At 34.8% G+C, this 13036-nt stretch overlaps 1 protein-coding gene across 2 annotated transcripts in view; it reads right to left on the minus strand.

Annotated features, from left to right (window-relative positions):
• LOC114034139 (TBC1 domain family member 12-like) overlaps positions 1-13036 on the minus strand; it is a 128875-nt gene that overhangs the window by 77952 nt on the left and 37887 nt on the right. The window lies entirely within an intron of this gene.

The raw sequence follows: 13036 nt of genomic DNA on the forward strand, positions 1-13036 counted from the left end.
CATTTTTTGACATAATTATTAAACAAGTATATGAGGTGAAGTCTGTGCATATAGTTAACCTAGATTTTATCAAAACATGTCCCAAATACTATTTCATACTATTCTTATAGAGAAGATGGAGAGATATAGATTACAAAATAATACAATCAGAAGATGGTAGATTAAGGCAGGAATTATTGAGCTCATCTAAATTCTCCCACAGACTTAGGTTAAAGAGAGAATAACATACACATCTAGAAGAGTGACAAAAATGTCTTCTAAATCTATAAAGAACTGGGAAAACAGGGCAAAGGATAAGGCAAGGACTTTACAAGGGTATGTAGATCAAGAAGTGTGGGGGGAGAGGATAAGGGAGGGATTTTTTAAAAGGGTGCGGATTAGGGAAGTAGTGGTAGAAGCAAATCAGACTTGTGAGGAGGGATAGGGTAAAAATAGAGGATGAGAAGGATAATAGTGAGGAAAAATAGGATGGAGGGAAATAGACAAATAGTAATTATAACTTTGAAAGTGAATGGGATGAATTCACCCATAAAATGGAAACAGATAGCAGAATGGATTAAAATCAGGATCCAACAATATGTTGTTTACAAGAAAAACATTTAAAAATGAGACATATGCAAAAGTTAATAATTATTATTATAATTAATAAATAAGAAATAAAGCTATGTTTAAAGCCAATGCAAAAAAAAAAAAAAAAGCCAGGGTAGCAATCATGATCTCAAAGTTAAAGCTAAAATAGATTTAATTCAAAGAGATAAACAAGGAAACTACATTATGAAAAAAAGAATCATAGACAATGAAGCAATATCAGTACTAAACCAAATGCACCAAATGCTATAACATCAAAATTTTTAAAGGAAAAGTTAAATGAATTACAGGTAGAAATAAATAGCTACACCATAATAATGGGAGGCATTTACTTCCCCCTCTCAGAATTAGATAAATCTAACAAAAAAAAATAAATAAGAAAGAAGTCAAGGGGGTGAATATAATCTTACATAAGCTAGATATGATAGATATCTAGAGAAAACTGAATGTGAATATATATACCTTTTCCTACGTGGTACGTGGTAGCTTTAAAAAAAAAAACTGACTACATAGTAGGGCATAAAAACTTTACAGTTAAATGCAGAAAAGGAATATTAAATGCATCCTTTTCAGATCACAAAATAATAAAATTATATTCAATAAGAGACCATGGAAACACAGATTAAAAATTAATTGGAGACTAAACAACCTAATCTTAAAGAATAAGTGGGTTAAAAAACAAATCATAGAAACAATCAATAATTTCATCAAAAAGAATAATAAAAATGAGACAACATACCAAAACCTACGGGATGCAACAAAAGTGGTAATGAGAGGAAAATGTATAACTCTAAATGCTTACATCAATAAAATAAAGAAAGAACAGACCAATGAATTGGGTGTATAATTTAAAAAACTAGAAAAGGGATAAATTAAAAATCCCCAATTAAATACCAAACTGGAAATCCTAAAAATTAAAAGTGAGATTAATAAAACTATGTAAGCAAACCACTGAATTAATAAATAAAATTAGGAGTTGGTTTTGTGGGGGAAAAAAACAGTAAAATAGCTAAATCATTGGTTAATATGATTTTTTTTAAGAAGATGAAAGAAAACCAAATCACTAGTATTAAAAATGAAAAGGGTGACTATATCACTAATGAAGATGAAATCAAAGCAATCATTAGGAGTTATTTTGCCCAAGTATATACCAATAAATTTAACAATTAAAATGAAATAGATGAATGTTTACAAAAATATAAATTAACTAGACTAACAGAAAAGGAAATAGAATATCTAAATCTAAACCTATTTTAGAAAATGAAATTGAACAGGCCATAATTGAACTTCCTAAGGAAAAAGCATCAGGACCAGATGGATTTACAAGTCAATTCTACCAAACATTTAAAGATCAACTAATTCTAATATTAAATAAATTATTTAGAATAATAGGCAAAAGAGTTCTCTCAAACTCCTTTTATGAAACCAATATAGTACTAATACCTCAACCAGGAAGAGCCAAAATAGAGGGAAAAAAATATAGACCAATTTCATTAATAAATATAGATGCAAAAATCCTAAATAAAATCCTAGTTAGAAGCTACAACAATATATTACAAAGAGTATACACTGTGACCAAGTGGGATTATACCAGAAATTCAGGGATGGTTTAACATAAGGAAATCTATTAACATAATCAATTATATCAATAACAAAAGTAACAAAAATCATATTATATCAATAAATGCAGAAAAAGCTTTTGATAAATTACAACACTCATTTCTATTAAAAAACACTTGAAAGCATAGGCATAAATGGATTTTGCCTTAAAATGACAAGAAGCACTTACCTAAAACCATCAACAAACATTAATTGTAATGGCAATAAACTAGAAGCCTTCCCAATAAGATCATGGTGAAACAGGGATGTCCATTATCACCAATATTATTCAATATTGTATTAGAAATGCTAACAATAGCAATAAGAGAAGAAAAAGAAACTGAAGGAATCACAATGGGCAATGAGGTAATAAAACTCTTTTTTTGCAGGCAATACGATGATATACTTGGAAAATCCTAAAGATTCAACTAAAATTAGTGGAAATCATAATTTTAGTAAAGTAGCAGGATCTAAAATAGACCCACATAAATCATCAGCATTTCTATATATCACCAATAAAACTCTGCAAGAAGAGATAGTAAAAGATACTCCATTTAAAACAACTGTAGATAGTATAAAACACCTGGGAGTATACCTACCAAAACAAACCCAGGAACTAACTATATGAACATAACTGTAAAACATTTTTTATACAAATAAAGTCAGATTTAAATAACTGGAGAAATACCGATTGTTGCTCATGGGCAAAGCCAATATAACAAAAATGACAATTTTACCTAAACTAATTTATTTATTCAATGCCAACCCAATTCAATTACCAAAAAAAAAAAATTTTTTTTTACTGAGCTAAAAATAATAAAATTCATTTGGAAGAACAAAAGGTCAAGAATATCAAAGAAATTAATGAATAAAAATATAAAGGAAGGAGGTTTAATAGCACTAGATTGTAAACTATATTAAAAAGCAGTAATTATCAAAACTACCTGGTACTAGCTAAGAAACAGAAAGGTAGATCAGTGAAACAGAAAAGACATACAATAACACAATAACAAATGATTATAGTAACCTTGTGTTTGACAAATGCAAAGCTTTTGGGATAAGAATTCATTATTTGGTAAAAAGTAGTCTGGCAGAAATTGGGCATAGACCAATATCTTACAACATGTACCAAGATATGGTCAAACTGGACACATGACCTAGATATAAAGGTTGATATCACAAGAAAATCAGAAGAATTTGGAACATATTACCTATCAGACTTATGGATAGAATAATATACTAATAAAAAAGAGATAAAGAGCACTGTGAGATATAAAATGGATAATTTCTATTACATTAAATTATAAAAGGTATGTACAAATAAAACCAAACATAGCCACGATTAGAAGGAAAGCAGAAAATTGGGGGAAATTTTTACAGTTTCTAAGATAAAGGTCTTATTTCTCATACATATAAAGAACTTTGTCAAATTTATAAGAATACAAATCATTCCCAATTGATAGATGGTCAAAGGATATGAACAGGCAGTTTTCCAATGTAGAAATCAAAACTATATTAATATGAAAAAATGTTCTAAATCATTACTGATTAGAGAAATGCAAATTAAAACAACTTTGAAATATCATCTTATCCCTATCAGATTGGCTAAAACGACAGAAGGGGAAAGTGACAAATGTTGGAAGGGAAATGGAAAAACTGGGACACTAACTCACTGGTGATGGAACTGTGAACTGATCCAACCATCTTGTAGAGCAATATGGAATTATACCCAAAGAGCTATACAAATGTGTATACATACCCTTTTACCCAGCAATACCACTAAGATCTAAATAAGGTCTGTTTCCCAAGGTGATTAGAGACAGAGGAAAGGACCTTATATCCTAAAATACTTATAGCAGCTCTCTTTGTGGTGGCAAAGAATTGGAAATTGAAGGAATGCCCATCAATTGGGGAATGGCTCAACAAGTCACGGGGTATGATTGTTATGGCATACTACTGTACCCTAAGAAATTATGAGCTGTCTGATTTTAGAAAAACATGGAAAGACTTGCATGAAATAATGAAAAGTGAAATGAACAGAACCAAGAAAATGTTTTATACAGTAGCAGCAATATTGTTCTAAGAACTCTGAACAACTAAGTCGCTTTGAGTATTATAAATGCTCAACTCAACTACAAAGAACTTATGGCCTTGTGCTATTTAACATTTTTATCAATGACTTGAATAAATGCATAAATCGTATGCTCATGAAATCTGCAGATGATGTAAAGCTAGGAGGAATAGCTAACACAGTAGATGACAGCATCTATCTCGACAAGCTATAACAGAGTTAAATCTAACAAGATGTAATCTCCCCACAATGCCACAATGAGTTTATTTTCCCCACAATGAGTTTATTTTCCATCTACTCTGTCAATCGATCAACAAGAATTGATTTAAGTGCTTACTATATTGCCACCACTTTTGAAATGCAGTTGCTTGGAAGATGGAAGTAACTTAGGATTTGGAGATCCCAGATCCCTTCTCCCCCTCCAATACTCCATCTAGCTTAGAGATGTACCACTATACTAGGCCATACAAAGAACCACCTCTAGATTCTGTTATTCAACACAGAAATCCACAGAGAGTCCCTGAGTCCTATAGGGGATCCTGGAACGGACAAGACAGGGTAAACGAACAGCCAAGGACAGAAGGCAAAGCTTCAGAAGATGCTCCTGGAGCCTTCAGGGCAGTCCCGTGTACTCCCTGCCTGAGTTCCTCAGCATTCAAGCTGTATTAACCAGCACCCAAGCTGACAAGGGGGAGATCAAGCTTCCCTGCTAAACCTTTAGCTGGCTACCTAAGTCCAGTAAAGAGCAGCCTCCAGATATTCTAGGCAGTCCAGCCCTAGCTTAGGGTAGGAAGAAGAGGTGGAGTTAGCAGCCTCAGAGACAAAGACCCTAGGAATCAAATCAGATCAGTCCCTGAAGCCTGTACAACAACAGATCAAGCCTCGAGCTCTGTGAAAAGAGGGAATCCCAAGGCAAAACACAGAAGTCCTTTGAAGGAAGGGTCTAATCTAGCCCACATACACGAGTAGGCAAAGCTGTGACCATACCATTCAGTTGTGCAGTGTAGCCAAAGAGCAGGTCTCTCCATTAGCAAAGCAATGTGAGGAAATAACTTGAAATTTAAGATGCCCAAAGATGATAGCAACCCCAAAACAAGTCCAGGCAAAGCCTCAAAGAAAAAAATGACCTGGCCACAGGGGCTACAGGAATACATGGGAAGAAATGAAATAAGAAATACAGGGTGGAGCAGTGGATAGAGCACCGGCCCTGAAGTCAGCAGGACCTTAGTTCAAATCTGACCTCAAACCAAACACTTGACACTAGCTGTGTGACCCTAGGCAAGTCACTTAACCCCAACTGCCTTAAAAAAAAGAAATACAGACTGAAAAAGCTAGAGAGGAAAGAAAACTGACACCTCAGAAGAGACAGTGGAAAATTTCATTCAAGAACTGAATGTCTGATTAGAATGGAACATTATAAAAACAAAATAAAAAATTGAAGAAAAAAAAATAAAATCTAAGAAATAAAAACAACTGACCTGAAAGACAGGTCAAGGAGTAAAAATCTAAGAATTATCAGATTCTGAAAGTTATGATTAGAGAGAAAGTAGATGCCATATTTTAGGAAATTATGAATAAAAGTTGTCTAGAATTCTTAGTACCAGAAAGCAAAGTGAAAAACAGAAAGAATTCACTGGTTACTACAAGAAATCCCCAACTAAAATTCCCAAGAACATAATAACCAAAATTCTGAGCTTTAAGTTCAAGGAAAAAAGACTTCATGAAGCCAAAAAGAGTTCAAATACCAAGAAACTACAATAAAAATATCTTAAGACGTAGCAGCTCCCAATACAAATGAGAGGAGGGCTTACAATATGACAGCATGAGTAAGATTTAGAACCAAAGACAACCTATCTAGCAAAACTAAGTATAACCATAAAGTGAAAAAAAAAGTATACTATTAATGGAAGAGAGGATTTCTAAGCATTGCTGAAGACCAAAACTGAGAAGACACTTGGGAAATGGAAATGCAGGTGGCAAGAGAAACACAGAAAGAGGTGTATGTACACATACATATGTTTGAAAGGGAAGATGAGGATAAATTATTTACAAGTTAATAGAGAGATAAGACAGAACATGATATTTTTAAGACTCAGAAAAAAGTTTAAATGACAGAGGATCTATGGGTGACTATTCTGTTTTAATGATATTAGAAAAAAAAATAGGAAAGGGGACTACCTACATTCATTGCAAAGGAAAAAGGAGAGGAAAGTCATTATTTTACAATAATTCTGTATTAAGATGAAATCACCCAGGAACTATATGAATCTAAATATAAAATACTCTTTGAAGAAATCAAGATGACCTAAATAATTAAAGAAAATACTAATTGCTTACAGGTATATTTAGTCAATATAATAAAAATGACAATCCAAAATTAATCAGTTTGCTCAAGAGCTATATAAATCAAATTCCCAAAAGAATATTTTTCTAGAGTCAGAAAAAATAAGAAGAAAATTCATACCTGGAATGCTCTTCATCACCCACCTTTTACAGAAAGCCCTTCCCAATCTCAATTCCAGTGCCTTCTCTCGCCATTGATTCTTTCCTATTTCTCCTCTAGAGCTTGATTGTGCAATTTGTTTGCATGTTGTCTCCCCCATTTGACTGTGAGCTCCATGAAGGCAGGAACTGTCTCCTTTCTTTCTTTGTATCCTCAATTCTTAGCACATAATAAACATTTAATAAATGTCTACTGACTGACTTGTTATGTTGGAATAGTATAGGGTCCTTCCTGTGGAAGGTAGAGTACAAAAAATTCTGAAATATACTTCTCAGAGTCATTCTCTCTCTCTCATAACCACTTGTGTCAGGAGGCTTGACTCAGTAAACACACTTTGATGTGCTGAGGATGGCTACTAGGAAAGAATGCTTTTATAAGACTACAATCTTATTTGGGATGCCACCACACACACCCCACCACCACCACACCAAATTATCAGCTATAATTTGGTTTTTAACCATGACATAGAGACAATATCCCCTATTTAGTATTATATCTAGAATCCACAAAAATTCCAAACCCCTAACACACTTTGACTCCACTAACATAACTTGGCTGAAGTGAACCTGTTAGGGCAATTAATGACACCATTCCTTTCTCCAGAGAGAAGAATGCAGAGCATGCTATGTAGGGAAAGCACAAGAAGAAATGAAAGAAGCAATACTTTATAGACTTTAGTAAAAAACTGGGGGGAGGGAAGGGGTTCCCAACTATCGAATCCAGGAAACAGCAAGGAATAAATTAGACCACAAATCTAAGGAGCTGAGCTATGCTCAAGGAGAGACACTACAAATGACAGCTACAAACAACGATGACTAACAGCTCATAGAACTTTTTCAAATTCACAAAGCTCTGTACATAATTATCATTTCAATTTGCATAACAACTCTTTCTTCTACTATCTCCATTCCAAACAATAGTCTCAATACATACAAGGTATGTAGAGACAATCTTGAGTTGTCTTATTAACTATACATACACAAAAAATTAGAAATCATTGCCACAAGAACCATCCTCAAATATAAAGGACTGCAATGCTCACATATTATTATACTTCAAAAAAGGTAAAAATATATTTTCTTTAAACAATCACCCAATAAATACACTTGAACCCTCGTACAAAAATGTTAGGGAACTATCTTGTATCAACCTCCATTCAAGTGCTCCTCTGTCATGGTGTGATAGAGATTCTGAATTCTTAGATGCTACTCATACAACATCTGTCTTGTACGTCTGTCACTTGAGATCACTGGAGAAGGGTGAGTGATGGGGCCAATCACGTGTTTTATAAGAGGGGAGGGGACAGCAGCTTACAAAAACCACATATTAATAAGACATGGAAAGGTTATGGTCTGCAGAAGTCCATCTGCAAATTCCACACTGAATACTTAAAATGCTAAAGTGACTATCATGCACAAGATGAAGAACTATTGACAAAATTTCCACTATTTGTGCAAAGTAAATATTAAAAGGATAATCTGGATTTTGAAATTGAATACAAGAAAATGAAACTCAGAATAACTGCAATAATGAATCTTATTCCCAAAAAATGGACAATGAACATACCTTCCTCTTCTAGGCAGAAGAATAGAGATCTATGGGGGCAGAACACTGCATTATATTGTCAGATACAGTGTCTGCATTTGTTGTGTTATTTGTTGTTGTTGTTGTTGTTGTGTTGTTAAAAGGTAAGGTTCTACTCCTGGGAGAGGAATGCAATGAGAAAATAGCAAAAAATTACTGTGATATAAAAACAACAACAACAAAAAAATAACAGTAAGTTTAAAAAAAAAACTAGTGCCAAGAAACATCAATTTATTAAAACTTGTAATAACATTTCATTGTGATGAAGTAAAGTTTCCAAAAGAATCTTACTCTAATTGGTCAGGGAAGAAACTTACAAAAAATATTTGGAGTACAGACAGGAAGCTATCATAGAATTTGGTATAAAATATACTTACTCATTAAGCCATGTAAAGAAGATCAAGGCCCCACCATGATAACTGTAAACAATTTATGTTTCTTGTAATCTTTAGTTATCATTAAAAAGGCTATTCTATGAAAAATCTTAGGTTCTCAGTGTTCAGGCCAACCATACTATAATGGATAATGAGCTGTATTAATTTCTTATGATAGTAAGAAATTTCGTCAAATGTTCGTAGAAATCACAACACAAAAGACAGATTCCTCAACTAGCCCATAAAAGCCCATTTAATTTGGAAGCATAGCAAGTAGAGAGAGAGGAGAGAGGAAAATCTCTGTATACTCACAGAGGTACACACAAATGCACAGATATGGATATGGATATCCCCATATCATATATCCAACACACATATATACAGGGTTACACTTTTTTGGGGGGGTATATTCATTTTTATGGGATTTATTTTCAAACTTGCTTTCTTCATGCTTTGTGACTTTCTCGGACGGAATGTAAAGTGGAATACAGGGACAAATGATAGCAATAAAAAATTATTTTAAAAGTAGAAAAAAAGCACATAGCATTCAGGACTATGGATAAACAAGGGGCATTTCATCTTCCTCCCCCACTTCTATACTAAGTAGCAGCTGAGGGCCACAAGAAGACACGTTGCTGGACAAGGAAGAAGGAAAAACAGCTGCTGATTGAAGACTCCCCTCCCCCATTTCCAAAATCCCCAGAGCTTGGATCCCCACGTCCACAAATGGCAAAACTTCTTAAACTCGTCACTAAGTGGGATGGGGGGAGTGGTATACAACACAGTAACTAAAGTGGTTTGGAAACAATTCTTACTCTCTTACTCCAAATAAAGGCCAAGATAACTGTTCATATGTATGAGAAAATCATTCCTTTAAAAGATGTTGTTAATTTAGATAGATACTGCATGAAGGGACTGAAATAGTCAAGTACTTCCCAACCTTTTTCCAGACATGACATTTTTGAAGTTGCCAGTATATGCATCAGGGGATACTATCCCTTACTGAGGATACATATCCCACCCTTATACTTTCATACTTAATGTTATTTTTTTATACCATGTATCTACACAAAGCAGCCATCTTCCCTTATCTCTCTCACCCATAATCAAGTTCACCCTCTATTTGCTTGGCCAAAAATTAGCAAAGGGCCACCAAGGATGATTAGTCACTGGCTAGGAAATTACAAATCAGATGAATCTGGAAGTCCCTTCCAGCCACATGGTTCATGTGGTTGAGGTAGAAAAGGAAAAAATAAGGGTAGACACATATTAAAAACTTCCTTTTTAGCAAAACTGGAAAAATAATATTTTTCTCTAAAGCTCTTTCCAATAGAAAGGTCCATAAGACAGATCACATAGAAATACAAAAAAGCCCTTAAATAAATAGATTAAGGGTAGTATATACAACCAGCCTTTTAACAAAAAATAACTCCTAATTTTGTTTACATCATTGCCTCCCTCACACCCAAAGAACTAAGTTATTGCTTCCTCTGTGCCCACCCACACAAAGTAATTGGCTCTATAACCCACACTTCTTCAATAAGAGGGAGACCGTACCTTTGCAGCAGTCCAGAAGGGAATGAGATTTACTTGACTACTGCAGAATGTTAATGCTGTATTCTTACACAGTTATCTTTTGCTTGTTCAAGATTCCCATCAATGTTATCTGAAGTCATCTTGGAGCATTGTCCTGTTTAAGGGCAGGGCGCACTCTGCCAGTTTGGACATCACAATTTCCAAACTGGAAATTCTTTAATATTTGATTAAATGTTAAATTAAGTCAAGTCAACAAGCATTTATTTGGTATCTAGTATGTGCCAGGCACTAGGGATACAAAAAAGGCTCTCGAGAAGCTCACAGTCTAATTAATGGTGGAGACAACACGCAAACAACTATGCACAAACAAGCTATAGACAGGATAGATGGTAAATAATGTCAGAGAGAAGGCAAAAAGTGAATGAGGCCCAGGAAAGTTTCTTAAAGGAAGCCAGGAAAAACAAAAAGTGGAAATGAGGATGGGGAGAATTCCAGGCTTGGGGTGAGAAAGAGTGAGGAGATGATAAAAATGCACAGAATCAGTTTGGCTTCCTTGTTGTTTATCACACGGAACGCTAAACAACAAGGAAGCCAATGTCACTGGATCACAGAACAAGTGAAGGGGGAGAAAGGCAAAAGAAGAAGAGAGAAATAGAAGGGGTCCAATTTACGAAGGGCTTTAAAAGCCTAACACAGGAGTTTGTATTTGAACTCGGAGATAAAAGGGAGCTCCTGGAGGTTAATAAACTGGGTGGGGGGAGGGAAGGTTTGAAGATAAATGTGACAGCCAAGTGAAGGACAGACTTGAATCAAGGCGACTAACCACAACGGAGAGCTATTGCAATGGTCCAGGTGAGAAGTGACAAAGAGTCTGCACTACACTGGTGGCTGTGTCAGGAGATAAAGGGGCATATATGAGAGATGTTGCAAACATAAAAACAACAAAACTTGGTAGATGATTGGATATCAGGAACGGGGAGGTGGAAGAGGTCAAAAAAGTGAGGAATCAAGGATACATAAGTTGCGAACGAGGAGGATGTGGTTAACTTGATAAGAGGAAAGTTAAGAAGACAGGGAAGGTTTTTTGGGGAAATATATACTAAGTTCAGTTTTAGACATGCTGAGTTTAAGATATCTGTGAGACATCATATTCAAGATGTCCAACAGGCAATTAGAGATGCAAACTAGAAGTCAGGAGAGAGGTTAGGGCTGGACAAATAAATGTGAGAATCACTTGCACAGAGATGATAATTTAATCAATGGGAGTTGATGAGATCATGACATAAAATGGTATAGAGGAAGAAGAAAATAATAAAATTGTTTCTGGATGTCTTAAGCCTAACAATGCAAAGTACAGTTATTGGCATAAATAGTTTTTCTTTGACAGGCATACTAAAGGAGAAAAGGAAAAAGTGATATGAAAAATGCAAAAGAGAGAGAAACATCTGGTACTATTAAGAAATGTGTAATGAGGGGCAGGTAGGTGGCGCAGTGGATAGAGCACCGGCCCTGAAGTCAGGAGGACCTGAGTTCAAATCTGGTCTCGGACCAAACACTTGACACTTACTAGCTGTGTGACCCTAGGCAAGTCACTTAACCCCAACTGCCCCCCCAAAAAAAAGAAAAGAGAAAAAGAAACATGTAATGGTCTAACTTCTCCAGAGCTCCATCAAAAAAGTGGGTGCTTCACTTGATCCTAGTTTTAGAGCTGGAAGGGCCCTCAGAAGTTACCTAAACCAACCTCTCATTTTCCAGATTAAGAAACTGACTGTTGCTGTTCTGCTCCCATCTTTTTTCCAATTCTGTTTCATATTATACGCTATTTTTTCTATATCTTCTGCTCTATTTCCAGCATCATGGGGGAAAAATAACAGCCAATAACATTGTATGATATAAATGATTATTAGTTTGGTTGTCTATCCACTAAGCCTCATTGAAAAAAATAAAATTGAATAAGAACCAAAAAATTTGCTACATTATGGAAGTTTTCCATTATTAGTTTTCAGAACAGTTTTCCTATTTTTTGGGGGGACGGGTGAGGCAATTGGAGTTAAGTGACTTGCCCAGGGTCACACAGCTAGTTAAGCGTCAAGTGTCTGAGGCTGGATTTGAACTCAGGTCATCCTGACTCCAAGGCCAGAGCTCTGTACACTGCACCATCTAGCTGCCCCAGAACAGTTTTCCTAAGAAAGCAGTGTAATATCAATTGCTTGGGTAACTTAAAACTAGGCAAATTCCCTGGCATATTCTGCAAAACAAGCCTGTTTTGCAGGTATAAAATTTGATACTAAAGACTCTCTAAAAGTGAACATTCTAGCTACCAATACCAAAATCAATTCTCATAATTGAAAAAATTTGCATTTATACACCATTAATTTTTATCTTTTTAAATCAAGTAAATTCTCCCATTACTTGAAAAGAAAGTTAACATACATAAACCCATTTTATTTCCAGACAAGAAAGGAGCTAACATCAAATTAAAAAGCAAAATAAGTCAAAGAATCAGGAAAATATGACCTACCATAAAACTTAGTTTCAAGGGAAGTAGGAGCAGAGTTGATTGATGTACAAATTTCCTGGACTTTGAATTTGGAAAGTCTCCCTTAAGAATAAAAAATGGGAAAGCCCAGGGAAAGAATGCATTATCTAGTGTTCATAAAATGTTACAATTGATTACTCCAAAATTCTAAAAGGAGTCCTACAGCACTATGCTATGAGATCCAGACTTTGTATGTGTCTGAAGTAGTAGTGTAACTGACAAGATTACTTTTTCTTTTTGTT

The sequence above is a fragment of the Vombatus ursinus genome, unplaced genomic scaffold (assembly GCF_900497805.2).
Source record: "Vombatus ursinus unplaced genomic scaffold, bare-nosed wombat genome assembly UNPS02008216.1, whole genome shotgun sequence".
Lineage (NCBI taxonomy): Eukaryota > Metazoa > Chordata > Mammalia > Diprotodontia > Vombatidae > Vombatus > Vombatus ursinus.